Here is a 27,506-nt window from a genome sequence, read left to right as displayed (position 1 = left end):
AAAAACACCCAGGTACCAAGCATAGTGTGCATGTTCAAGAACACTAGGTAGTCAAAATGAAGTCAGTCTCCCATTAAGGTGGGCCCCATATTCCGATCGTGGTTGTGGCATGTAAAAACCGTACAACCCTATTTTCTTTTATGCTTGAGGAAGACGGCATGGCATTGCATGGGAAATAAAATGCAAAGAATATATGGTGGGGCAGCATGGACACTACACTTTCTACTGACTTATTCCAGTCTTTCTGGCATGTTCTTTTTCTGGTCTTGTAGGGGCTGTGATGAATTGGTTGTGGGTGGCACCTATGCTCTCCAGTGCGTTCTTTGTTCTATTTGCATTACATTAGTGTCCCTATATGCTAGGTGGCTAGTTATCTAGCTGTGTAATACTTTGCCTAACATTGATTCCCACAATGTAGGGGATCTGCATAATTGGCCGATTCAGAGGTGTACAAAGATTAGGACAAAAAGGACGGGAAGTTTATGTACTTGAGCATCCTTGGTTTTATTAAAGGCAAGCTTTATGATCTTATTTATCCCTTAGACCCTGATGTCATGTGCAATTTTCGTTTCCTTATTTCTTGAATAACTTTTAACTTCAGATTATTGGTAAATGTTTATTAAAAAAATGTACACCTCTGCTGACTGTGATGGGTTCCATTTTCTTACCACCCTTTCTATTACAATAATAGGGTGCTAGTTGTTCTATGCAATATACTATTTAGTCCTAGGAATTCTTGTACACCAATTACTTTGCTCTTGCTTACAGTGTTTGTACTTTGTGTGTTAGAACCCTCATTTTCTTCTGCAGGCGATCTTCATTGTGAGGAGATCCGAGATTTTGAGCACGCCACCTCAGATTTCGTGATAGGCTCCAGAAGGGATGACGGAAAGGTAATCACACCAAATTAATTGGCTGCAGGTATTGCCTGAATGCTGTCACATAGTGATGATTTGAGCTGCAACTTGAATGAGCTGAATTTATACTGTGACAGCTCGCAGGTATGCATTTGAATGTCGTACAATGTGTAAAGCACGAGTATCATTTTATCGTTCTGTTTATTAAGATAGCGTTTAGGTCTTCATTAAGAAAGAAATCAATAAAGATGTGCACTAACTTAAGCCGCTCCAAAGCCCCAGCCCTTCATGCTAGCCAATTAATACAACCATAATTCTACTGGGCTCTGACCAGGCTCTAAGAAAAGTATAGTTGTCTTTAAGTGCAAGTGGCACACAGTTAGCATGTCCAGTCTGTTGTCTTGAAACATGATCGGACACAGTCTTTTTCTACCGCTGTTCTTTTTTTACTGTTGGATAGCTGCTGGTTCCCTAATGGTAGCATGCCCCAGGTTCTTGAAAGTGCAACAACTTATTACAAGTTTTTTATAGGGAGCCAATACAAAACGCACCAAATTTATTTGTGTAGGGTTTCTTTAAAAGTGATTTGTGCGTGTCGCTAAAATTGGGGACTTAGGAGTGGTCACAAGGTATCACTGATGCATGGGTCAGTGCAGTAGTTGAAGCCACATTGCGATCACTTTGTTGAAAGCGTTGAACTGGATATTAGGGGCGAGAAGTGCAAAGGGCTCTACGCATTCTAACAGAAGCCACAGCCAGTGCCTGATAGTGAGCCATAAGTTTAGAAGACAGCAATACAAGTGTACCAAGCTTACTATACCATTTTGATAGCGGAGAAGCACAGAGCGAAAAAGGAAGGGATAGTGTATGCGACCAGTATCTGCCTTTCGGCAAGACAGTCGTTGGGCGATTTTCAACTACTACACAGCCTGGCTCAGTTGCTGTAAGCCACGCAGTAAACAGTGTGCTGGTCAGGCAGACCAGCACATGCATTAGCAGTTTGCGGCCACTAAGTGCAATTTTTGTAATTTTCAATTTTTGTGAGATAACTTTTAACGGACCCTATGACCAAGAAGCCACACTCTTCATTTTGTGTGCATAAGTGAGCTTTTGTGCATTCAAGAAAATCTGGCCCGACACTGCAGTTATGGAGTTGACAGCTAGCCCTCTGATAAAGCAAAAAGAAATAAAAAGTGATATAGACCTGTCAGTGCTTTTAATTTGTGAGTCAATATTTCTTTGTGCAACGCAGGTTTATGCAGGCAATCACTTCTGGTTGAACCAGAAAGCCTGGTACTGTTTGTATAGTTCCTCTACAGATTCAATGTTCTGCAGAAGCGCTGCTACCGTGTTTTGTACTGCACACCAATTAAAGACGAGGTGTTTAGCAGGAACACTTTCAAACAAGCCACGTTCGCTCGGTTACACCGAGGCAAAACCGCCGCTCACACCGGAAAAAAATCTCGTCTCTAAAGGGTATATATCTTTTTCCTGTGGCCTTTAGAAAGTTTACTTATTGATCTTGCGCATGTTTTTTTATTATTATAATGTAGTTTATTTTACATAAAACTGGCACATCAATTTTGATTAATCGCCTAGTGTTAAGTTCTACTAATGAATGATGAAAACAAAAAAGAAACGTTTTCGCTCTGTTATTTGTGCATGTGATGCTGAATTCAGTATTTTTGCAGAAAAACGAACGTTGAAGGCTTGTGTATAGAGTTATTGTTACCATGGTGTTTCAGCAGATAGTATGGTCAGGCAAATGTTTGCCATATTTTGCTATGATATGCTAGATTTCTTACTACAATTTTGTGAAAGGACGCAAGCTGTCATCAGCGGTGCATTACTGAAGTTAGTGTAGCAACTTGGAGCACTCAGATAGTCAGTCATATCTTTATTTCTCATCACTGTAGGAATACTAAAATCCTCAAAATGTCACAGTACAGGGTGAGACGCCCAGTAATTTCTGGAAACGTCGAATGGTTCCACCGGGCCCAGTTGAGCAGCAAACTGCGTCCAACCTGCAGTATCTTCTTCAAACACGATATTAGTCAGCGAAGAAAAGAAAAAGCAGCACCCTTTAATAATCGATACTGAACAGAGGCTGAATGCCGAGAACACTTGCTTTCCTTGACGCTGCGCAAGTCTACAAAATCGCATCCTCGTCGCCACGTGTTACGTTTTGCGCCAGGCGTGCCAAAAGGATCAGACAAGTTCCAGGTGAACCACGTTTATTAACCCATGCTTGTGGGATAATGGCACGGGCAAGAAATGCACTGCTATTGAGCGCCACTCCGCTTTTAACACTCACTGGCCCGTGCGCGCTTCGCAGAGTGCTCTTGTAAACATGAGCGCCAGCCGGCACAACAACATTCAGAACTAAAATTCGACGATCTACTTCCACTTGCAGAAGTTTATGTTCAGCATTAGTTAAGCTTGGCAAAATAAAAGTGTCCTTCCTAAAATGTCTCATGCCGGCAGCCATTTCCCACTCCCAACTTCTTGCGCTTGCGTGTTAGAAAGCTTTGTGCGAAGGGGAGTAAATTATTAATTTTTTACAACTCTTACCCACCTGTAGATATTTAAGCTTGTGTATACTAACAGCAGTGGTCGGCAGACACTGGTGACTGCAAAATATAGGCGGCACAGTCTATTCATAGACTACGAATCAGAATTTCCTGACACATAGGAACAGTCAATCGGCGTGCTTGAGCTGATTGGTCACCTGAAGCCCACACATAATGAAGTCTCCAAATATAATAACGTCGGTTCAGTTAATAAGGAATGCTTCAAATAAAGGAATAAATCTTTACCAGTATGCAGCTTGTTTGGTGCGTACACGCCCACAAACTGCCATTACAACCTAAATGCAATATTATCACAATTACTGACGCGCCCTTTCCTGTTATGTTAAAAGAAGACGACTACAGCTGCAAATGCCGCCGGACGATGGGAAATAAGAGAGCATGAGAAATGGCAGAAAACAAGCTAGAAGCGGAAGAAACAAGCGAACGGGCAGCTGCGGTTACCAAGGCCGACAGAACGAGCTGAGCGAAGTTGAAGTAAACGCTTCCGAGAGCGCAACCCGGGTGTACTACTGGAAGCATGCTGACGACTCGTAAAATACGGGACCAAAGTCCTGCTCCCATTCTGTGCCTGGCAGGTTCCTGTGCCCTTGAATGGTAGTTTCAAAGCAATTTATTTGTTCGATTTGCTCCTGTGGTTTCTTTGAGTACATTTCAGGCTTATTACTTCTGTTGCTTCAATTCTAGTAATTATCATTATTCAAAGAGCGTGTGTATTTTTTTATAGTGATAACACTTAGTTTCCCGCTAATGTGGAATGTTAATCTACCGAAGTAATTCATCTTTTCATAGATGTCATAAGCATTGCAGGAAACCACTTATATATGAAAAATTTCTTCAGTGTGCTATATGATTTCCATAAAAAAATTATGTGGTTTTACCTGTCGAAACGACTTTCTGATTATGAGGCACGCCGTAGTGGGGGACCACCTGGAGATCTTTAACGTGCACCTAAATCTGAGTACACGGGCGTTTCCGCATTTCGCCCCAATCGAAATGTTGCTGCCGTGGCCGGGTTTCGATCCCGCGACCTCGTGCTTAGCAGCCCTACACCATATTTTTCTCATGCGAAAAGCATCCTTACCTGTAATAATGTTGGACAAACTGCTTTGACTTTTGCGGTGCCCTTTTTGTGGTGCGCTGCAAGCTATCACTCAAGCAACACATTGCTGGAGCCTTTTGTCAGCAGAGTGGGTGTATGGAAGCCCCGTGAGAAGGTCCAGTCAAGAAACCTTGTGAGATGAATCACTTGCTTTTGCTTAAAATCGGAGGGCTTCACTGCTAAAGAAAGCTTGAATGGGGATACAGAAAAAGCTGCCTAACGTATACTCTTTTATTCACAATAAAAGTTATTTTCCTCTCAAAATGAATCTTTACCGTATAATTTTGATCAAACCATTACAGCGACACAACACTGCAGCAAGGTGAGCATAAGTCATCGCGCATGTAGTATACTTACAAGAATTGTGCTTAGATTATTATAGCAAATATGAAAAGGATGTGTCAGTCTTTTTCAGGGTGCACATTCTCGCGGGTTCTTTCCCCTCGCGTGAGCTTAATGCGCTGATGATGTGCGAGAATCACGTTTAGTTATCGCACACAATATCCTACACACGTGTACGACGGGAACACGTTGAGTCTGCGAGAATTCCAACTGTCTAGAAAGAACTGATCACGTGCAAAATTGCAGCATATGTCGCTGGAATATGTCTTCAAATCTTCCACATAAAAATAACATCTGCTAAATGCAGCAACTGCGATCTCAATTTATATTTTTTTTATTTTGCAGAGGCAATCAAAATTGACCTTTGAGCATTCAGAACTCTTTTACATGTCAAACATTTGAATCGTTCTAAAATTCCCCTTCGCATTGGGCATTAATTCCTATCACAGTGACCTCACAGTTATGGCAATGAAACTGATGAGTAGTGGCTCGCTGTTTCCTATGGTTTCCACTTGAAAGCTAAATATTGCAGGAGAATAAATTCATTGATTTAGGTTGCTGTGCGCAACCACTCAGCTACTATTTAAAGCGAGAATGTAGCAGCTGCTATATAAAAGCGCGAATTCCAGTTCCGCCGCAGGTTTTCCCGAGCGCGTGTCTTCCCACGCATGCAGAATAAAGAATTCCTAGATTTGTGAAATGTTATCGACGCGATTTCTTATGACGCTTGCTTCTTCACATTAAAACGCAGATCTAGAAAAAAGTGCCATCTTGATTGTCCTATGAGAATGATTTGGCAATGCGTGCGGAATTTCTTGATGGCGTGGAGAGGTTGAGAAGTGAACACGCATTGCTTTTGTTATTACAATGTTGACGTTTATGGCCAGTCTTCGTGTACTCCACATCTTTATTATTGTAGGCTGAGTACGATTTCCAAATATATAGTTCAGTATATTTGCGAATATATGAGCAAAAAAATTACAAAATTAACGTGCCACGTCTGTTGGCGGTCCGTGATATTGGCACTGATGGTACCATAATTCTGCTTGAATAATTGTTAAGTAGCGGTGAATTTTATTAAGTACTGCAATATATGTGCTTTAAAGAACAAAAGTATTACACTTACATGGGTCAAAAAATAGAAGAATAAACATTTAACATTTATCGGAGGAAGTACAGTCGTCCGTTGCAGACAGTACTCTACAGGCAGTAGAAGGGGACTGCTCTCATGGGAACATTCATACATTCAAGAATGTAAACCACTATTCATGGCAGGCGTGATTTATAATTTCCCACGACTATAATGATACAGAACGGGCAACAACATTCAAAACAAAGAAAAGTGTAAAGCAAGTGTCGATTATAAAGAAGACAAGCTCGACGAATCTGTATGTTCAAATGACTTTGTGATTAAATTTTGAATATATTTAACTATTCTGTCTGATTACCACGTTATCGTTTGCTTTGTTTGTACTTACGTGTAATTACTATGATGCCCATCGAGCCTTCTTCTCCATGCTGCAACGACGGTGACACGCGTTTTCTTCTTCCGAATTTGGGTTGGCCCACTTTCTTCCGCTATGGCACCCAATCGCTGATCGACACCCTGCGGCCCTCCTCGGCAGTGATACGAATCAAGCATTTGGGCTGGGCAGGCCTGACGACCGTCGGCCGTCGTCATGGAGTGGCTGGCGCGTACTTAACGCACGAACTCTCATTAGCACTCTTATTTGCCGGTCCTGCATTTAGCGCCAGCAGCTTCCTTTTGAGGCGGCAGCCATTTGGCGTTAGAAATCCCTGTGGGGCATTAATTATTGTGGAGCTTCAAGTGTGAAAGGCTGTGGCCCGGCTCTGATGTGATGCGTTCGCGTGCAGCGGAATGATTTCAAGATGTTCTGGCTTCTTCTTGGTGCACCAGGTTATCGAATAATTGCTGTGTTTCCTTTGGGTGCAGTGGCAACTAAAGTATGCGGTAAATTCTCTTGCCCGCCGGAGCGACACGCCTCATTAACTTCGACACCTCTATGTGTTGTAAACTATTTTTACAGTGGTGACTTGTTACACTCTAAGTAGTGCAGCCTGTCGGGCAATTTCCAATACAGATTTTAAATTCGTGTGGCTATGATGGGTTGGCGTAAGAGCTAAAACATCACAATCATAATGCGTTTATATAAAGATATCTGAATTCATTATTCTCCTTATGGTGAGGCGACAGGTGATGACTTGAGACACCGGACTAGGTCCTTAGGATCATGCACCATTTGTGCACAGGCCGAGAAAAAATACAATGAACTTGTATACTAACAGTATTTTAGAAGACTGATTGCAGCACAGAAAAAGACACTTTAGGCTTCGCAATAAGGCCTACATTTACAGGCAAGTTACGCAATAAATTTTTTAAACAAAGAGTTCGACACGGATGATGAACGAAAGGGGGGTAAATAATGTGTGAAAAAAGAAAGTCAAATACAGGAACTAATTACAAGGACAATTTACAATACACGAACCACAAAGGTTGTGCTATTGAACATACAATGAAGCATTGTGTGGGGGTTTAATGTATGTGCTTATGCATAGACAACACGAATCGCAACTAATTTTACCCACAACTTTACAGGCTGAAAATTACATGTATATATATATATATATATATATATATATATATATATATATATATATATCAGCGTGCATAAAGCTATCCGAGGCAGCAGTCAAACACAGGTAAACTTGCACAGCAAGGGCGCACACACGAGCAAGCGGCATATAACGTCCTTCGACATCCCCCGCGTTCAAGCTTGGGTTTTAAGGAGTACGGTGCATTCTGTGGCAAATCACATATATGAACCCTCTCTACAGATTCGGACTTCGTCGATTATTAGTCGCAAACGTATGCAGCACACCTCCACGTGCCACTATGCTCCGGTCGAAAAAGAAGACGAGGACACACAAAGTACTCAGATGGTGCGCAATCAATCAGGCTTCCGACTGATTGAGACTGCTCGTCTAGAAGATGTTTTTTGACACAGGCGGCAGCGTCTCTCTGGTTTTTCTTCACCCTCAAGTTGGTGGCTCTGGGCTTTACGTCATTGTTCTGAGCTCCGGATACCTCATCCGCTTCGCTGGGCCTACAGCCGCAAAGAGCTCGAGCCCCACTGTCTTCGTACTCCGCCTTCTATCTTGTCAGTCAATGCCTAATTGAAACATTTCCCTAACTGAAACATTTAGCATGAGATAGTTGTTCAACTTCTCCAGAATACGACAATAGTTTACAGCGAACAATTTTGCTACCCACAATTATATCAAAACCAGCCAGCGAATATACTATGCGCCCTCTATATGCGTCGCCATGTCGCCGTAGGACCTAATGTTGATGAGTAAGTTTATTTGCGTCTAAACGTTAATCCTACACGAATAAAAGAGAATGTATCGTCGCATCTCTTAAGGTACGCCTGAACAATTGTAACATTGACGTGAGAAACATCGGCGACTAAGTGCTATACAGTGGTAGATTTTAATGTTTATGTCGTGTGTTCTTTGTTAAAACAAACTTACAATTTGTAGTCCTGTGACGAAATGGCAACATCTAATTAACCCGGGCATATCCGGAAAAAGATGCAATGCCGCGCCGTTACAACGTAGCGCTATCTACTACAATAAAAGTAGGCAAGAGTGTGGACCGATGCCAGAGATGGTACACGCTAACGAATCGGCCAAACTGCGAGCCTTACGAAAACGGAAGGTGAGTACGAGTAAGAAATTATAACAAGGCGAACTGTTTGTCATGTGTATTAGATAAACGAATGTGGGTGTTATACCAAGCACCAATTCCGTGGAGAAGATCGTTTGAAGCCACAGAAAACGCAACAATATGCGACGAGGAAACGTTGTGTGTAAAATATCTCAGTTGTATCTATGCTTAAAATGGATGGGTTAGTGTATATCATATTGACCGCAAAAAAGACGAGGACAGAGGTAGAGAACACAGAAACAGCCCCAATGATATGCGGTAAATACCAACTAGGCCGAAGTGAAGTTCTTCTGGATGGGTTAGTGTAACGCAATAGCGAAATTCCGCATTTTTGTATTACTTTTTAAATGGCAAAGAGAGCTCCTATGTAAATATGCCTATCGATAGCTGAAATGTCATACCATGTTATGTACAACTTGAAGTTCTGAGAAGTTGGAATGTTGACGTTCACTTCGTTGTGGGTGCCGTAGGAAAAAAAAACACGTGGAGTGACCTCAAAATTCTTGAAAATATTTCGCGTGTATAAAGGTTTCCAAGTAATCTACAGAGTTTATTCTCATGTTTTTAAAAAATCATTCGCGAAAACCACGTATATTATAGCATCAAGAGTTTCATTTTCTTTTTGCGGATCATTATTTTCAAACAATGCTATCACAACCATGCCCCTCCTGGCTTTGCAGATAAATTACGTGGCTAACGATTCGTTGCTTGTGTCTCTTGAAAAAAAGAAAACGAAAGGAATATTTAGATCCCTGACATAAACATATAGAAGGCGCTCGTTGTTAATCTACAAAAAAGCAACAACATTTGCATAGAACAATTTTGCCACGGCCGTTTTTTCCTCCCTTGTGAGCCTGCTTGATGTGCGCCGTTTATACGTGTCGGTATGTCTATGTAGGAAACGACCTTGAGGGGTAAATTATGGTTGCGCCTAAACCAAATAAACGAAAATCTTTACCGAAAAAACGAAAATAATTCGCCTTACCCTTCATTTAGGCCAGAAAATCTAAATGATGAGCCTCAGGAACGCGGAGTGTGACGTGATTGGCCACGTCCCAAGTTTGCGTCACGCGGTGCATGTTAAAACAACCATACCAAATGTACTCCTGCATCGAAATGATAAAACCTGATTAACCCGGGCTCATCATCAATGTGATGCAATACTGCACCACTTGGACGCAGCGTTATCTGTAAAGATAACAGTTCTGAATAAAGCGGGCTCTTCCCAGATATAGTGCAGCCAAATGAATCGGCAGAAGCGGCAGTTTCATGAAGACATAACACGAGAAAGTGACGCGAGGGACACGTTTGCATCATCTCAATGAGCTTGTCGGTTTTGGCATGAACGGAGTTAGTGTGCACTGTTGCCGCAGTGGTTAGATCATTGGGTTTCTCTGCTCGAATGTTCATGTTCGATTGTATTGTTTTTCAAGCTTCTTTATTGAAATATTCGATGTGCAGTAAAACAGACAAAAATGTTACCTGTCCGTCTAACGAACTACCATGAATCACCTGAAAGGAGGCAAATAAATGCTGACACAATGACACATAGAAACTGCACTATTTGTCCTATGCTTCTGATAAAGGAATCTATTTTATCTATTCTCCTGGAAAAAGTGGTTTGAAGATAGAGAAAAAGCATGAACACGCGCTGAGGATGTGGCACAAGTATAATAACCCAGCTGCTAACTGTTCCTGGGAATACACGTCATAGTTGAGTGTATAGCGGCAGCGAAATTCGCGAAATTCTTTTTGTTATATTTTGTCAGAATGGCAGCGGATGCTTCTACGTACATGTCCCTATCGATGGCACTAGTCTCGAGCCACGTCACAGGTGAAAGGGTAAATTCTGGCCAGCTGGAAAATCCAAATTATTCGCTAATGCATGAGGTGACCTTCAGGTCGATGTCGTAGGCACTTCATTGGAAAAACACAGGCGGAGTGACATTAAAATGCTTGAAAACCTTTGACGTCTACTAAGGTCTCCAAATGACCTATGATGTTACTGATAATGTCCTTTAGGAAAAACAAGAGCCAGACCTCCAATTGTTGAGGTACCAGAGATTTCTTTTTTTTTGTGTAGCATATTCAGAACAACATTGTCCCAACTAGATGCCTCACCCCGCGCTCTTTGCAGACAAACTACGTGGCCAGATGTACATTATCGGCAAGTAAATGGAGAGAGTAGTTTCGCGAATCATCTGCAAAATAGTCAAAACGATTGTGCTTTCTGATAGAGGACACGTGTCCATATTGGAAGCAAATAATTAGGAAGTATTGAAGTAGTGTTTAGCAGGTGACGTAAGACTAGCAGCAATTTCGATATATATGACCCTAAAATGAATTACGTAATAAAATTCTGTATAGAATAAAGGTTTCTCAAAAATGAGGGTATTGCATTTCTGCATAATGCTACATGGGATATTCAACCACCTTTAGCTAAGCATTGGGATGGATATCTGGAATACTCGGCTACCAGATTATGATAAAATTAACCATGCATATTCGTTGTAAGTCACAAATTTCGGCATGTTCCGACATGCTTTTTTTTGCCGACTGCCGTAAATTCCGCAGAATGTAGATGACATACCTTTGAGGGACGTAATGAAATGGTCAGGTTATCCATTGTCATCTCCTGTTCTAATGAAAAAAAAGATGGATTCATTCGCTTGTGCGTTGACTATCGATGGTGGAACAATGGCACTAAGATGTACGCACATCGCCTACCTACCTTTGCATACCCCGCCTCGGCGGGGTATGCAAAGGTAGGTTACCGCGGCGGCCTCTGCGGCGGCCTCCGGGTACCCAGTGGTCCATTAAAAACCTAGAAACCTGTACATCGGCCGCGCGCTTGGCTATCATTACGTTGGCTACACTTCAAATGGAACCGGCACACTCAAAAACCATTGCAACCAACATAAGCATAAGAAAGGATCTCTGGCAGCACTACGGGGCCAAACCAAATTCACAATCGGTACGTATCTTCCCATCGTATCGAACTTCCCTGTTTGCGGAACAAACAGGGTGCCAGCACGTTTGAACCTCTTACTACAAGGTACCCCACCACAGTAGCGGCGTATGCTGGGCAGTTGTTCGAATGGGGAGGGGAACAAGGGGCGCCCAGAGAACCTCGACAATTTTAGAGCCCCTTTTAGAGTTGGAAACCGACATGAAGATCCAAACCCTACATGGAGGTCAACGTAGATTCATTGCAAAAATCTATCCGTATCTGCCTGCACATATATTTCAACCAATTCCTACCATATGTGTGGCGGGACACTCTAAAATTTCAGCATCGCAATGATCTAGACGCTTCAAAGGACCACCACCGTTTAGGAAGCTGGCTACATGGCACCACCAGACTCGTTTTGTTGGGTAAGTCTTGCACCACGTCCTCTCCGTGTGTCGCTTGGGGAAGGTTCACCGTCGCGTTAAATTAAGCTTGCGCGAACTCTCGCTTCATTGCACTATGCACCTGTGTTCCTTGTTGGCCGCGTTGGCATTTGGATTGTGCGTTCTTGTTCAGAACAACATGTCACAGTGTGTCCCCTGCATAGACAAAGTGGAATGGACGCCTGTGTGCACCGCGCGAGGACAGCCGGTGCCTTCTGTACGGTGTACGTTGGATTGTGCAGTGTGTGCCCTACACGACCAAGTGGCATGGACGTGTGTGTGCTCCGCTCAAGGTCGGTTGGAGCCTTGTGCACGCGTGATAACTGTGGCGCATAAGAGGGGTCCAGTGTACGCGGAAGCAAGCTGCGGTGGGCAATGCACCGATGTATGAAGGCAGTCTGAGCCGTTACGGCCGAGGATAATGCATTTCCATGCAGTGTGGATGTTCAAAACGCACCCTCGATGGAAACAACGAGTCTAGAAGAGGTTGTCCCAACCGAGCACATATGAAGAAATTCGAACGCGTTGTGGAAGGACGCTGGTGCCCGACTTGAATTCCTGTGGGTTCCCGACGCTGGGTTTCTAACGAACCACCTCCCGAAGCCGAAGCGCCCACTTTCACCTGTAGGTATTGGCTGCGGTTCTGCTAAGCGTGCATGACATCTTATGCACTCCGATTCTATTTAACAGTTTCATATGTAATCCAACGAAAAAAAGCGATAATTAGCTCATCTTAAGTACTAATCAGTATTACCGTTGAAGTTTTAAAAACTTCTGGAAGATCTGCGCCGCTTAGCTAGGTACCAATGCAAAATATATGTAGTCATAATTATGACAGGCTTCTTTTTATATAGGCTGTTTCACATTAAAAAATAACATAAGTGAATTGGAACTTGTTAATTGAGGATTTAGTTCAAAAGTGGGATTATGCTTATGCTCAATGAACAGCAATATACGTTCAAAATTTCTTCAGAAGCGGACGCTAAGGAACAGATAGTGCGAGCATTGCCCTGCGTTGGCAAGACGACGTCGCTGCAACTAAATTCTGAAAACTTCATATGTGATGCGGCTAGGTATATGGCCTTGTTGATAGTTATGATCATTCTTGTTGTAGCGCAAGCAGAACGGAACGGATATAGAAGGCGCATAAGAGGAGCTAGAACGCATAACGTCGAGCCACAAAGACTTCTGAACGCCTGTCATGAGTCCTCGCACTGAACTTCAGGAACCACCTTTGCATCCTGCAATTTACGCTACGAAGCGTCCTTGAACTGCAAAACACACCTAATATTAGCTCCTAATAAACACAGGTCAATAATGTCATAATGCCTAGTACTTAGTCATTATATTTAGAAGATTAGCCCGCGTATGCCACAAAACCTGACACTAAGCAATCTTGGTCTTGGTTCCAGGCGCAATGTTAAATTGCAGCCGCGTCAAACGAACACTCAAAATAGCTTCGCGATGGTTGGGACTGCACCGCATTTTTTTCGTTCCCATCGCTGCATGTTGAACAGCCTCTGCGAGGTTCTGATCGCTCGCTGCCGGCGCACCATGCACTTCGAAGGTCGCGTGCGGGCCTTTCGGCGGCTCCATTGATGAGGTCACATCGTTAGGACGCAGGAAGCAGGAGTACTAGTGTATTACAGACCTGATAACTCACATGGAAGGTGGCAATACGTGTTGCCGCTATATTGATTCAATGCTTAACGCATTACCAAAGATATTCAGCGTGAGTTGGGTTCTGCAGATTTTCGGAAAGATGAACTGTTGACTGGTCTTTCTCGTAATTGCCTCCAGGGCTCTCTTGTTGAGCCATTGTTTTCAGCTCAAAATACATTGCGTGCGAAATTGAAATTATTATGTCAAGTGCGAGTGAGAGCAATATTCTGCTTGCGTGTTCATCTATCAGCGGCCTATATACAAAGGCTGTCCGCGTGTCGAGGAGGCAGAATACAGGGCCATGAAGACATTTCTTAAGTATCATAAGCTTCCTAAAGCAAGGGAGAGCCTTAGTTCACGATGTGGTTTCGACAAAATTGTAGGGTCTTTCTGGTTAGCTTGGTGTAAGATATGCGTGTTAGTTTGTATAAACACCAGCATTCAAATCGTAAGGTATGCGCTACGTGAAAGGTCACAAGGTTAAGGCGACTGCTATCCGGCATCCAACTTTGACTGTAGGTGTGAGCACTCTGCTCATAATCTACAGCGTAGGGTAAGGCACCCCATTTTTCTTACATCGCCAGGAAGCGTGATTGAATATCAGTTGCTGCGCTGGTTCTATGGGTCGTAGAAATGCTGATATATGGAATTAGCACATACCAGTGTGCAATAGCGGCTCAGAGCTGCGTATACAACACCAGTAAGAGCTCTGGAAGGCGGCGTCTAATGGGATTGCATGGCGTTGAATTAAGAATAATTCCGGGGTTTTACGTTGTAAATTCGTGATTTGGTGATGAGTTATGCCATACTGAGGGACCCTAATTTATTTGTCACTACCAGGCGATCTCTAACGCGCCCCTACAATGCGGGACACGAACATTCTCGCATTTCGCCCCTAGTCGAAATGCTGCCGCTGCGGCTAGGATTTCATTCCAGGAATCCCTGCTTAGCAGCGCAAAGAAGATAACTGCTAAGCAACTACGGCAAGTCGCCTGAAGTTCGAAGTGCCATCGTATAAAGGTCTCAGGTGTGTGTTCACGAAATTTCTGTAAAACAGACATGACACTATATAGCCTACCTCTCCCAAAGCAGTGGAAGGCGACGGGAAACCATTGCAATAATTTCTTAAAATAGTACGCCCCTTTCTTCAGCTGACGCTTCTCACGCAGGGAACAATGTGTCCTTCCATATGTGTGGTTTTGATAGAGCCTGGCAGCGGATAAGCTCGGAAGCGCCATGCCTGCCATCTTTACGCGGCAAGCCGAGCAAGTACAACTGAATCGAGCGAAATGGATGATAAGGATTACCAACTACACCCCGACACTGCCATGAAAGACGCGTCTCCTCCTGATCCACAAAAGGCGCTGCAACAGTTCCAGGCGGCCACAAACTACTTTAACAGAAACTTCGTCCACAACGAGTTCGGCGCCATGTGCTCTTTGTGTGATCGGCCGCGGTTCGCCATAAACCTGCGTGTTGTACCCGCATGCACTCACGACTTATTGCGGCAGTAGTTCCCCGCGCCGCAAGCAGAAACGTTTGTCGTGTGCCGAACTTGCGCTGAATCGCGTCGTGCCGTTAAGATCCCCAACTTCTCGACTACTAACGGGCACGTTTACCCACCCAAACCTTCACACCTGAACCCCTGAACCCCTGAACGCAGTAAGCGAGAAACTGATCTCCCCCCGCATCCTATTTATGCAGATCCGGTGGTTGCTTTACACCATGCCGAGGCAACTGGCGATCTCTGGACCCATTGTCAACGTGCCCAGTGACGTCGTCAACACAGCGGCCATGCTACCCAATCACCATGCCAATGACGTCGCTCTTCATGTGAACATCAAACGCCGCATGGTATACAAGACGACGCACGTCCAAGGCATGGTGAAGAAGGCCGACTTGGTGCTGTGGTTGCACTATCTACTACAGGCGGCTCAATGAACATCGCCTGGATACAGTCACGGCTGGAAGCACAACGCTCCTCGAGCATCACTGTTCCTAGTCGGTTGTGTGAACGTGCGGTCACTCCCCTTGCATGGCATGATTGTCGCGCATGGCCCAGTTGTAACGAAATGCTAGATGATTTGCCTCACAGAGACGTGGTCAAGCACTACTATGGCACCCATCGAGATCAAGGGGCACAACTACACCACCGGCGCTCAGCGACCGGGCGACCAAGCAGCAGGAGTGGCGATCTACGGCCATCCAGACGTGCAATTGACACCAGTGAGTCGGACGACATGCACTTCGGCGTAGGAGAGGTGTGTGAGGTTATGCTTGGCACAGGTCTCAACATCTTGTGTGTGTACATACACTCCACAGGGCAGCACAGTCGACTTGAGGCGTCGTGTGAGTCCCCGCACTCTCCAACGTCGACAAATGGTTGTGGTTGATGCTTCAATCAAGATGCTAGAGTGAAACACAATTTCATCCAAGCAATCGATGAAATTGTGAAGCTGCTTCGCACTTAGCTTCTGCTTCGTCTTGTGGTTCCGTTGGTGCTGACAGATTATTATCGATGGTTCAACGGGCACATAGTTGTACAGCAGTTGAAACGGTGACAAGTGCAGACCAATATGCGGCTCGTTGTTCACCTGCAACATTGTTTCCTTTAGGTATTCGCTCCATTGGTCAATGTTGCCATTTAAGTTCTTTCTGAATGCTAACAAGATTTTTGCATTTGTGCGCTCGACAAGACCGTTCGTTTCGGGCCCGTAGCACACGCTCAACCTGTGGCGAATGCTCTTATCTCTGAAGTAATGTGTTGCTGCTTGTGAAGTGAACATTGTGTCATTGTCTGACACCACAGTTTCGTTGACTTGTCTTGTACAGCACGTGTACTGATGCATCTCGTGGTGACATCAACAGCCGTTATGAAATATTTGTTGGTGTTCTAGGAGTTGATTGGCCCAACGTGGTCCATGCAAATGGTGTTGAATGGTACCTGCATTGGCATGAGCGGGTTTATTGAACCGGTTTGTGTTCCTGTCTTAGCTTTGTACCTTTGGCACGTTTTGCATCCTCGCACGTAGTCTTCAACACCATGGTGCATACTATGCAGAAGTAGCGCTGCTGAACTTTTTGGATTGCTTTTCGATTCTGACATCAGAGCTACCTGCTTTAGGCTCTCTTGTACGACGATGCGATGTTTCTCTCGTTGACCCTCTGTGGTCACGTGTACAAGTCTGTCTTGTACGATCCTGCACGGTGTTGCTTTCGTTTCTGCTCAAGCTTGATCGATGACCTAAGCAACTTAAGATCATCTCTTTGTGCTCTGCTGAGTTGTTTGTCTTCAGCCCTCAGAACAAAGACGTTCTATGTCTTCTCTGGAACTCGTGATAACGCATCTGTGATGAGATTTTCCTTGCCTGATGCGTGGTGAATCCTAAAGTTGTATGCCATCAGATCGCCTCTTCGGATTCTTTGACATGATGTGCGCTACTGCCCAGCTGCTGCTGTATAGTTCCAAGTGGTGTAGCCCATGGAGGTATTGGTGAACTCTGTCTGTCACAGCCAAGTGCACCGCGATCGCCTCCAAATCTCTTGAGTACTTGTGCATGTCTGAGTCGGGCAAATTTTTCCTTGCGTATTCTACATTGCGTGTTTTGTCCGCATGTTTCTGCGAAAGGACAGCACCAAACGCATTATAATGACATGTGAGCTTGTTTCTCTTTTACAGGCGTGCGCTTTTACCATCTAAGCAATGTTATCGCTCAGCGCAGGACGCGCCTACATGTATCGGAAATTCCTAGAATGTTATCCATGCTTCTATCCACTGTCTGTTGTCGCCGAACCCTACGTATTCTGATTGCAAGTGTGCGCGACGCGAATGGTGTGGAACTTTGTCGAAGGCACGCGGGTCCCAGTGATTACTCTAGAATATTCGGCGACTGATGTATAAAAGCCGAAGCGCTTCACCCGCTGATCAGATTTTTGATGGTCGCCCACTGGGTTCGCCGCTATCGCTGTGCTTTAAGTGTAGACTGTTTCTGTGGGCACAGGTTCGCCCAATAAAAGTTAATTTTGCATTTCACAGTATTGCTAATGTGTTCTTTAACGTCACTACCACGTGACAGTATGCTGTATCGACGTGAACTTGTGTCGAAAGTGCTGCGTCGGAATTTGCGAGTATTGGTGGTTCTGTGAGTCTCTCTTTCAGCATGACTATAGCTGTTTGGCATTCGGCAGTCCATGTTAGTTTTGCATCCTTCTTCGTAAGCTTTGTAAGTTGTTGAGCTATCTTCACGTAATCTTTGCTGTACTTCTTGTAGTGAGACGTCACTCCTAAGAATGATCGCACTTCTGTTTTCGAACGTGGTTGCCTGTAGTTTTTATGGAACTCTTACGTCGTATCTATGTGGCAACACCGTCTCTTGAAATTATGTACCCTAGGAAGCTGATAGAGTCAGCAGCGAGAATACACTTCCTAAAGTCAACTCGTCGTTCACGGGTTGGATGTGTTGTTCAATGTCCTTAGTGAAGATGCATGCATTATCCATATACAGAATGACAACTCCCTTATCGATGAGCGGTTGCAGGCCTCCATCCATATGCTTTGCATGGTTGACGGTGCTGTACGCAGGCCAAAGATCTTGCGTGATGGCTAATAGTGTCCGTCTTCACTCACAAATGCTGCCTTCTCGATGTCACCTTCGCGTATTGGGACTTTGAGAAAAGCTTTCTTCACGTCAAGTTTTGAGAAAAGTCTCGACCCGGAGACTTAGCGAAGTAGTGTGTCGATTCCTGGCATTGGGTAAGCCCGTTTTATTGTTTTCGCGTTCACGCAACGATAGTCCACGCACATCATTTTTCGTTTCGATTCGTAGTGTGGTTCGTCCACTAGAACCCCAGGTGAGGCATATGCCGACTTCGACTTGCGGATGATGCCCTTTTTCAGCCAGCCCTCAGTTTCTTGCCTTATGAACTTTCTGTTCACATCACTCGTCCTGTAAGGTTGCATATGAACTGGTTTCTCATCACTGAGATTAATTGTACGCTCGGCATGGGGGGAGTTGCTGCAGAGACCCAATTTGTTGCCAGGTTTGGCGAAAACATGAATGTTTGCGATGCGTACTGACCACATCATTTCGGTTTCCTCTGTAGTAAAATCTTCCACTTGCACCGGTAATACCTCACGTCCCACTTCCTCCGGTGATGGAAGCTTGGGATTCACTTGCTTGTGGAGGTTGTTTGCGGCAACAGTTCCACACACTGCTGCGGTGGCTTTGTTTTCATCATTGCACAGTGGTTGTTGTGTAATGTCATGTTTTCAATGTTCTGCTTCAGGCGCTTCTTGTGAGCTGTTTGTCGCTATCCAATCAAGCGTATGTGTTCGATTCGGGTATCGCTTGATGTAATAGAATTGGATGCACTGCCGCCAGTCAGTCCCTATGACAGCGGTATGGGGCAAGTCGTTCACCACTTTTACATCGATGGTTACGCTTGCATTCTCGATGGTGATGTGGCCTTGGGTTGCTCCAACAGGAGCTGTTGAATCTCCTAATGGTTCCTTGAGTGTGCAGCACGTGTCTGGTACAACATTGAAGTTATGCTGTTCAGCAAACGGTGCTGACACTAGAGTCGCTGTTGATCCCGCATCTCATAGTCGATCCCATAGAATCTATGCCGTTGATCTTCGTTGGTATTCCCGTTATTCTCCGAGCGCGCCTTCACGGTACAGTTGGTGCGCTTCTCTCGCGCCGCTTTTTCGTCTTTTCGTCGTGCGGCGGCTACCTTCTGCTCTTTAGTGCGTGTGTCGGGTTTCGGACAATCCTTCGCGCGGTGCCCGCGCTGACGGCAGCGAGCGCAGATGTCCGCGTGAAGTCTCGTGGGCTTGCCTTGCGGGTGGTCACCTTTCAGTGCGTTCTTCGGTGCCTCGTTTCGTGGGAATGACTTCATGTGTGTGCCTTCGCTTCTCCGCGATGTCATGCACCTTTCGAATTGTCGTGCCTATTTGATAAATTCCGAGAGGCTCCCTTTCCTCAGGTTGTGGAACGCCATGAGAACAGGCCTTGCACTTTCCGAATTAACCCTCAATGCACCCTGAATACGTTGTAGACGTAAGCACATGTATTCATTGATGATTTCGGCCTTTGCGTTATCCTTGTGCATTAGTCAAAAGCAATTGCTAGCAGACTGAGTGAGTGGAAGCTCCATGAGAAGGTCCGGTAAGTGCACCTTGTGATATGTATTACTGGCTCCTTTATTTATTTTTTTATTTATTTATTTATTTATTTATTTATTTATTTATTTATTTATTTATTTATTTATCGTACCTTCAAGGCCCGAATGCGTTACAGAAGGGAGTAGAACGAAATATAGAGCATGTGCAGATAACAGCGCATAATAATAAAAAAAATTAGAAAGCGCGGATTAACCAACGTATTCCTCAATAGTAGTTCTGAAAGCAGCTGTATCAGTTATGTTAACAATTGAGGCAGGCGGATGGTTCCATTCATTGGGAGTTTTAGTAATAAAGATAAAAAGTAGGTTCCTGCGACAGTGCGGAACGTTCAATTTATGGCAAAGGTCAGTAGGAGATGTTATGTATGCAGGTTCGGACAAAAGTTCACTTTTTAATTCCGGATTGTAATAACAATTTTTGAGCAGCAGTGATAGGGAATAGGGATAGGGATAGCAACTTCCTGGGGAATGAAAGAAGAGGGACGTTTAAAGTAGCCTTCATAGATGTTACGTTAAGAATGGAAGGTGCTTTACAATTTTGTATAGATTCTACTGCACTTGTTAAGTAATCTAAGCCAGGGTCCCATAAAGAAGAGGAATATTCAAGCTTAGGACTTACTAGTGTTTTGCACAGACGTAGCTTTAAGTTAGCAGGTGCAATAGAGAAATTGCGACGGAGGTGACCAAGGGTGCGCTTAGCATTGTTAGTGATGTGGTTTATGTGCGTTTGCCAGGAAAATTTAGATGTTATGTGGGCGCGTAAGTATTTATAGGAACTGACTTGTTCGAGCACAGAGTTCATCAAGTGATAGTTGGCTAATCTAGACGAAGCAGTATTGCGGGAAATTCTCATTAGTTTGCACTTTGGCTGTTAAGTCGCATTTTCCAAGTGTCGCACCAGTTAGTTGCCTTGTCTAGATCAGATTGTAGTCTTAGAGTGTATGCATTTGATGATATTACTCTGTAAATGACACAATCGTTAGCAAATAACATGATGGAGGACGCTACACAATTAGGCAAATCATTATTATAAATGAGAAAAAGCAGGGGTCCCAGAACAGAACCTTGCGGCACCTCGGAACTAACAGGACAAAGCAAAGAGTCAAAATTGTTGGCGGAGACAAATTTGTGTTCTATTGGATAATAAGTTTTCAGTACATGAGATATTATTAGGGTCAATGTTAACTGTATATATTTTTAGGCAAAGCAATTGGTGAGAAACGAGATCATATGCTTTAGAAAAGTATAAGAACATGGTGTCAATGTGAAATCCATTGTCCAACGCGGCACAGATTTCTTGTTTAAATATGTTGAGTGTCACAGGAAAACGATTCACGGAACCCATGCTGACGAGATAAAAAATGAATTTGTTTCTAGGAAGTTGATGACATTGAGTATATTATACGCTGTAGAATTTTGAATTACACACTTGTTAGACAAACCGGCCTGTAGTTTCAAGGTGAATTCACGTCGCCAGACCTAAATAAGCAATTAGCACGACAGAATAGACTGCGAAAAGATGTTGCAAAAAATTTTGGAGGAGTACACTCCGGCATTTTTCAAAAACTTCGAATTAATACCATCTATATCTGACGAAGACGAAATCTTTAACTTACGAATCAAGTTCGCCACACCATCGCAATAAATTAACAAGGGCTCCATCTGAGAAAAATTCATCTTAACTTCAGGTAGAGAAGCACAGGGCAAGGCGTTATTCAAAAATGATTTAGAAAACGCCTCGTTGAGTACAGAACTACATTCTTCTTACGGAAAAACAGCACCATCTACATCAGTTAACGATATTATGTTTAATTCGGAACCCTTGATAGTTTTCAAAATTTTTTTGGCATTTGCTTAACATTGGAGCACTTCACTACTAATGACGCTTGTACAGAGATGAAGAAACAACCTCGTAACGTATACTCTGTTATTTACAATTAGAAGCCATTGTCCGCTCAAATATTTCTTTTATTTATTTCTTTACTTTCCATACTACCAGTCCCATCAAAGACCATATTAGTCGGACATGCAAAAATGAAATACATGGTAATAAAGGTGTACGTACAAATTGCATGTCAATACGCCAAACAAGGACTCCAAAGGAACAAAGTAAAATGCATAAAACAAAACAAATACAGCTATCACAAGTCTAGGAGACATGCGCGGCGATGCAGTGCATACATCATGAAAATGACAGCAAACGGGAACAAAAATAAAAGTAAACATCTTCAGCATTACGAGCAATAAAACAGCGCCAAACGACAGGACGAGTGAAGCGACACAGACAACAGCGCTTACTAACAACCAAAGTCTCTTTATTCTTTAAGTCAGCATTTATATGCGCGGCCGCTATCTCAAACCACAGAATCAACAGAATTGGGCATGCGAATGAGGGGGGATTGGAATTAATGCGATAGAAAGGCAATCTCCTTCGGAAGGAGAGAAATAGAAGGAAGGCTCACGCATTCTTCGCCAATAACGTCAATGTCGAAACCTTAGGAAATAAGGCGTACGCGGTCATCGCGGTATTTTAACAGGTAGGTCGCATCTTTGAAAGACGGCTTGCAGCCGCATTTATTGCAATGCAGTGATAACTGACCATCTTTTGCTCGTTCTTGAACTGTGTTTGAGTGCTCGCGCATGTGGTAATTGATGCACCGCTCCGTTTGGCCGATATAAAAACGCTTGCATGAAAGGGGAATCTTATACACCAAACAGTCACAACAGTCACCAACAAACCTCTCTCTATGCTGCTTTTTACAACTTTTTTGTTGTTCTTGGTTACCCTATTGAGTTGATGGCGCATGCTACCTACATTATTTTTGGCAGTGGACAGCAACTGCCGACCTTTTTTAGATTGTGCGCAGCCAGGTGCACATATGGTATAACTGCAACCATTTGCCGTGAGCGATTCTCAGATTGAGCAGCTGCCGAGAGCTTTCCTTTAAGGCTCGTTGCGAGGCTTTCAGCGATGCTGGTCAAAAGCGGTACCGCGAAACCTGCGAGCTTCCGCCTGCCTACTAGCTTTTCGAAGCTTACATCCACTTGGGGGTCCCAAGACCGGATGAGGGCAGCCTTCATGCAAGATCTTGCATTACCGCGCTTGACTATTTTGAATGCGTGGACGAAATGGGGAGAAGGCTCTTATGAGACCGAGGAGCATAACCCCAACATACATGATTGCTTGAGAACGGTAGCTCCAAGTCTAAGAAACGAAGCTTGTTGTCTGACGGATACTCCGTAGTCTATTCAAAGGATTCTAAAACTATGCGAAACAGGTCTATTATTATAGCAGCAGGAGGCTGCGCGTCCATAGTGTTAGTATTGTAAAAAATTAAAAAGTCACCAACGTATCGCTTCACTTTTACAGTGCTTGTATGGCTGAGATTAGTTACAACATTGCGGTCATAGCTGGCTAATAAAATGTCACTAAGAACAGGGGCTATACATGAACCGATGCACACACCTTTCTTCTGTATGAAAATGTTATCCTCCATCGAAACGAAAGTGGAAAGCATGTAAAACCTTAAAAGCTCTAAAAACGACGTTGATACTACATGCATTCTGAAACCTAAGAACGGCATATTTTTCAATGCAATAGCTGACTTCAATGCATACATATCTTTTGGGCAAGGAGTAATATAAGTCCTTGATGTCCACCGAAAAGGCTCGGACAGCCTTTGGACATTCATCACGGAGAAAGATGGCGACAGTACCTGGCGTTATTTTTCAGGAAGGGGTCATCGATGTCGAGGGGGCACAAAAACCTTTGCAGAAAAACTCCCACTTGTCGTTGCCAAGTTCCGCGCTCAGAAACAATGGCCCGAAACGGGCACAGTTTCTTGTGCCACTTGGTGCTGAATAATACAGAAAGACTGGTTCCATTGCAGGCTTTTATGGAGGACGCCAGCTTCGAGAGTCCGGCTTTGTCGCAAAGCTGAACAGTCCTTGCTTCCACCTTCGCAGGAGCCACTCCATGCACTTCCTCGAAGATGCCTAGAATGGCCGAATCTGCTTTACTCTTGTACAAGTCACCAGGCATCACGACAAAACCACCTTCTCTGTCAGATAGGGGCAGCTTGAGCCCCGCATCCCCAAGGACGGTCACTGCAGTGCAGAGCCGAACGGTGATGCCTTCTTTAACCTGCTGGGGCACGCAGTCAATACCTTCTCTGATGCATCTATCAGCTTCATCTGTTCTTGCTCTAAACAGCAGCTGTCCTGACGAGGCTGAGCAGTTCCGTCTTGTGCAGAGCAGGATGCTGACAAAATTTAGGACCAAGCTTGAGTAGATCGGCATTATTGTTCGGAACTGATGCATCCCCAAGTGTCGTTACTTCTTGGCCTTGCCCCGGATTCCTACGTCCTCTCCTAGGCATTCGAACCACCAAGTTGCCCCATAGGAAGTCGGCTGCTGAGACGGCATATTGCTCGTAATCATGAGCGAACCAGCCCAAATGCGTACTCTTCTGCACATTCACTATAATCAGCATGGTTTACAAGAGTTGCAAAACATATTATATGAATAACAATGCATTACTCATTGCTTGATACGGATTCTAACCGTGATGTGAGCTTAGAGAATCAGTCTGCAGAAATGACTGAAGGATCATGGTGATTCCATTACGTTATCACGAGGGGGATATAAGAGTGCAGGAATGTGTCATTAGGGCATGGATATTCTGTTAAAGCATGTACATGTTTATGTCTCGATGATCGTGACTGGGAAAAACATATGTATTTTGTTAGGTCTATCTTATAATAGTTGTGAATCAAGTTAAACAAAAATTTGAGCCTTGCTCGTTTTTCTGGTTGTAAATAAACCGCAGCGCTTTTTGCTGTACTTTTACCAGTTTCGTTATATTAGTTACTGATTAAGAAAACCCCAAACTGTGTTAGCGTACTGCAAAACTGGTCTAAAGAACGTAGTATACGCGAGAAGCTTAGTCGACGTGCGTGCGAGGCGGAGTCATCTTCGGAGATATAATAGCTTGCGTACTGCCTTCGAGGTCTTGTTGGCAATGTGTGCGCCTCATCTCAGGTCAGAAGTTAGAGAGATGCCTAAGTATTTAGGTTGGTGAACGTTTGCTTGCATTGTGCCGTTAATAAAGAACGGAAAATTATAAGGTTGTTTTTTTTCTTGTTACCATTATGCAGACTGATTTACTTGTGTTGATCGTCATTTGCCATTTTTGCACCATTCATTAAGCTGGTCAAGTGAATTGCTAAGCGAAACATGATCTTCGTAGGTGTTAATTGTTTGATAGATGATGCAGTCATCAGCAAACAGTTTGATGTTACAGTCAATATTTCACGTGATGTCGGAAAGAAAATTGAAACTAACAGTTACAAAAATACCTATTTACTGTAGAATTGTGATCAAACCATCACAGCGACAAAACACTGCAGTATTGTCAGCACTAGTGATCGTGCATGTAGTACACTCACAAGAATTGTGCTTGCAAAATTATATTGAATGTGAAAAGAATGTGCGAATCATTTTCTGGGTGCACACTCTCGCAATTTCCTTCACCTCGTATGCGCTAACATTGTCCTTGTGGTGAGCGGAAAGGTGACATGAGACACCTAGCTAGGACCATAGTATCGTGTGCCGTTTTTACACAAGCCGAAAAAAATACAGATCAGTTTTACATTGACAGTATTGCAAGGCACTGATTCCCCTGCACGAGAAGGTAATATAGGTTTTTAAGAGGGTATATATTTAGAGGAAGGTTCCGCAATAACAGTGTTAAAGAATGAGTTTAACAACGGAATGAACTAAAGTGGGTGCAAGATATTTTGTGGATAAATATAATACAAGGTAATAGAACGCAATAATTACAAGACAAATACAAATTTTTGACAATATGGATAACTTAGAATATAGGAACCGCCACGGACTGTATTACCCATGCAATCAATCATTGAGAGGGTTGTGTAATGTATGTGTGTTTACTAGTACCACACGAGTGTGAGTGTTAACAACTTTTACCCGCAGCTCTATTGGCAGAAAATTCTATATATATATAAAGCATACATAAAGGTCTCCGATGCAGCAGTAGAACACAGGTCAACTTGCATAGCAGCCCCACGCTGTACCCAAAGACCGCAGGCGCACACACGAGGAGGCAGACTATAACATCCTTTGGCATCTCACATGTGCAGGCATGGGTGTTAAGGGGATTGGCGCGCTCTGTGGCAAATCACTTATACGAACGCTACCTGCAATTTTCGACGTCGTCAATTATTACTCAAACAAATATGTAGCACACTACTACCTGCTACTATTGTACGGTCACAAAAGACGACGAGGACACGCCAGGCACCTTTAAGGTGCGCGATCAGCGCAATTTGCTGAATCAGGCTTCCGGCTGATCGAGTGGGCTCTTCTAAAGAACATAATTTGTGGACACCAGGCACCAGCGTTGCTCTGGTTTTTCTTCACCCTCAAGTTGGTGACCCTGGACTTCACGTCATCGCTCTCAGCTCCGCGTGCCTCATCCGATTCGCTGGGCCTACCGCCACAAAGGGCTCGATCCCCACTGTCTTCGTATTCTGCCTTCTAACCTGTCAGTCATGGCCTAACGGAAACATTTTGCTAACTGAAACATTTAGGAGGAGGCAGTTGTTCATCTTCACCGCAATGCGACAATATTTTACACCCAACAATTTTGCTACCAAAATTTCTATCACCACCAGCCAGCGAACATTATATGCGCCCTCTACATGCATCGGTATGTCGCCGTAGGACCTAATCTTGATGGATATGTCTCATATGAGTATAAACGTTAATGTTACACGAATAAACGAGAATGTATCGTCGCAATCCTTAAAGCAAGCCAGAAAAATTGAATCTCTAGTGCGAGAAACACAAATTGCGGCGTTATTGGCGACCACGTCCTATACAATGGCACAAAAAATTGTTTATGCCGTGCATTCGATGTTAAAAAACCGATAGCATCTGTAATGCTGCGACAAAATGGAAAGCCTGACTAACCTGGGCTTATCGAGAAAGGGATGCAAAGCTGCACCGTTTCGGCGTAGCGCCATCTACTACAAGAAAAGTAGGGAACAGTGGGGGCTGATCCCAGAGATGGTGCACTCCAACGAATCTTCCAAAGCAAGAGCCTTCCGAAGACGGAAGGCGAGCGATTGGCTCGAGGAACACGTGCTAATCAACCCAATCAGCTGGTCGGCTTTCGCAAGACCCGAGTGTGTGGGCTGTGCTGGCACAGTGGTTTGAGCAATGGGCTGCATCTACTTAAAGGCACAGGTTCCATTCCGCTCTTTGTGAAGGATCTTTAATTAAATTGTTCAATGTGTGGTGACACAGAAATGAACTATTGTAATAACCCAGGAATGAGGCAAGGACTGCGCCGCCTCAAACATTCTAACAAGGCGCACTGTTTGTCAGATGTATTTGATATAGGAATCTGGGCTCTATATTCTGAGGAAAAGATAGTTTAATGCCACAGAACAAGAATTAACAAGCGCTGAGGATGCGTCCTAAATAAAATGTCACAATTGTTGTACATGCGAAAAAAAACTCATGGGTGAGTGTAGCTCTATAGCAAAATTAAACGATTTTTATTATTATTATTAAGAACAGCAACGAGTGCTCCTACGTAAAT

General features: G+C 43.9%; 1 long non-coding RNA gene across 1 annotated transcript in view; it reads left to right on the top strand.

Annotated features, from left to right (window-relative positions):
• LOC142589009 (uncharacterized) overlaps positions 1 to 24,854 on the top strand; it is a 28,689-nt gene extending 3,835 nt beyond the window's left edge. Inside the window, exons 2-3 of the long non-coding RNA XR_012829771.1 lie at positions 811 to 893; positions 23,766 to 24,854. This is a non-coding gene — a long non-coding RNA (uncharacterized LOC142589009). The remainder of the gene's footprint in view (positions 1 to 810; positions 894 to 23,765) is intronic.
• Positions 24,855 to 27,506: the final 2,652 nt, after the last annotated feature.

Source organism: Dermacentor variabilis, chromosome 7 (assembly GCF_050947875.1).
Source record: "Dermacentor variabilis isolate Ectoservices chromosome 7, ASM5094787v1, whole genome shotgun sequence".
Lineage (NCBI taxonomy): Eukaryota > Metazoa > Arthropoda > Arachnida > Ixodida > Ixodidae > Dermacentor > Dermacentor variabilis.
This window is presented reverse-complemented; position numbering and strand designations above follow the sequence as displayed.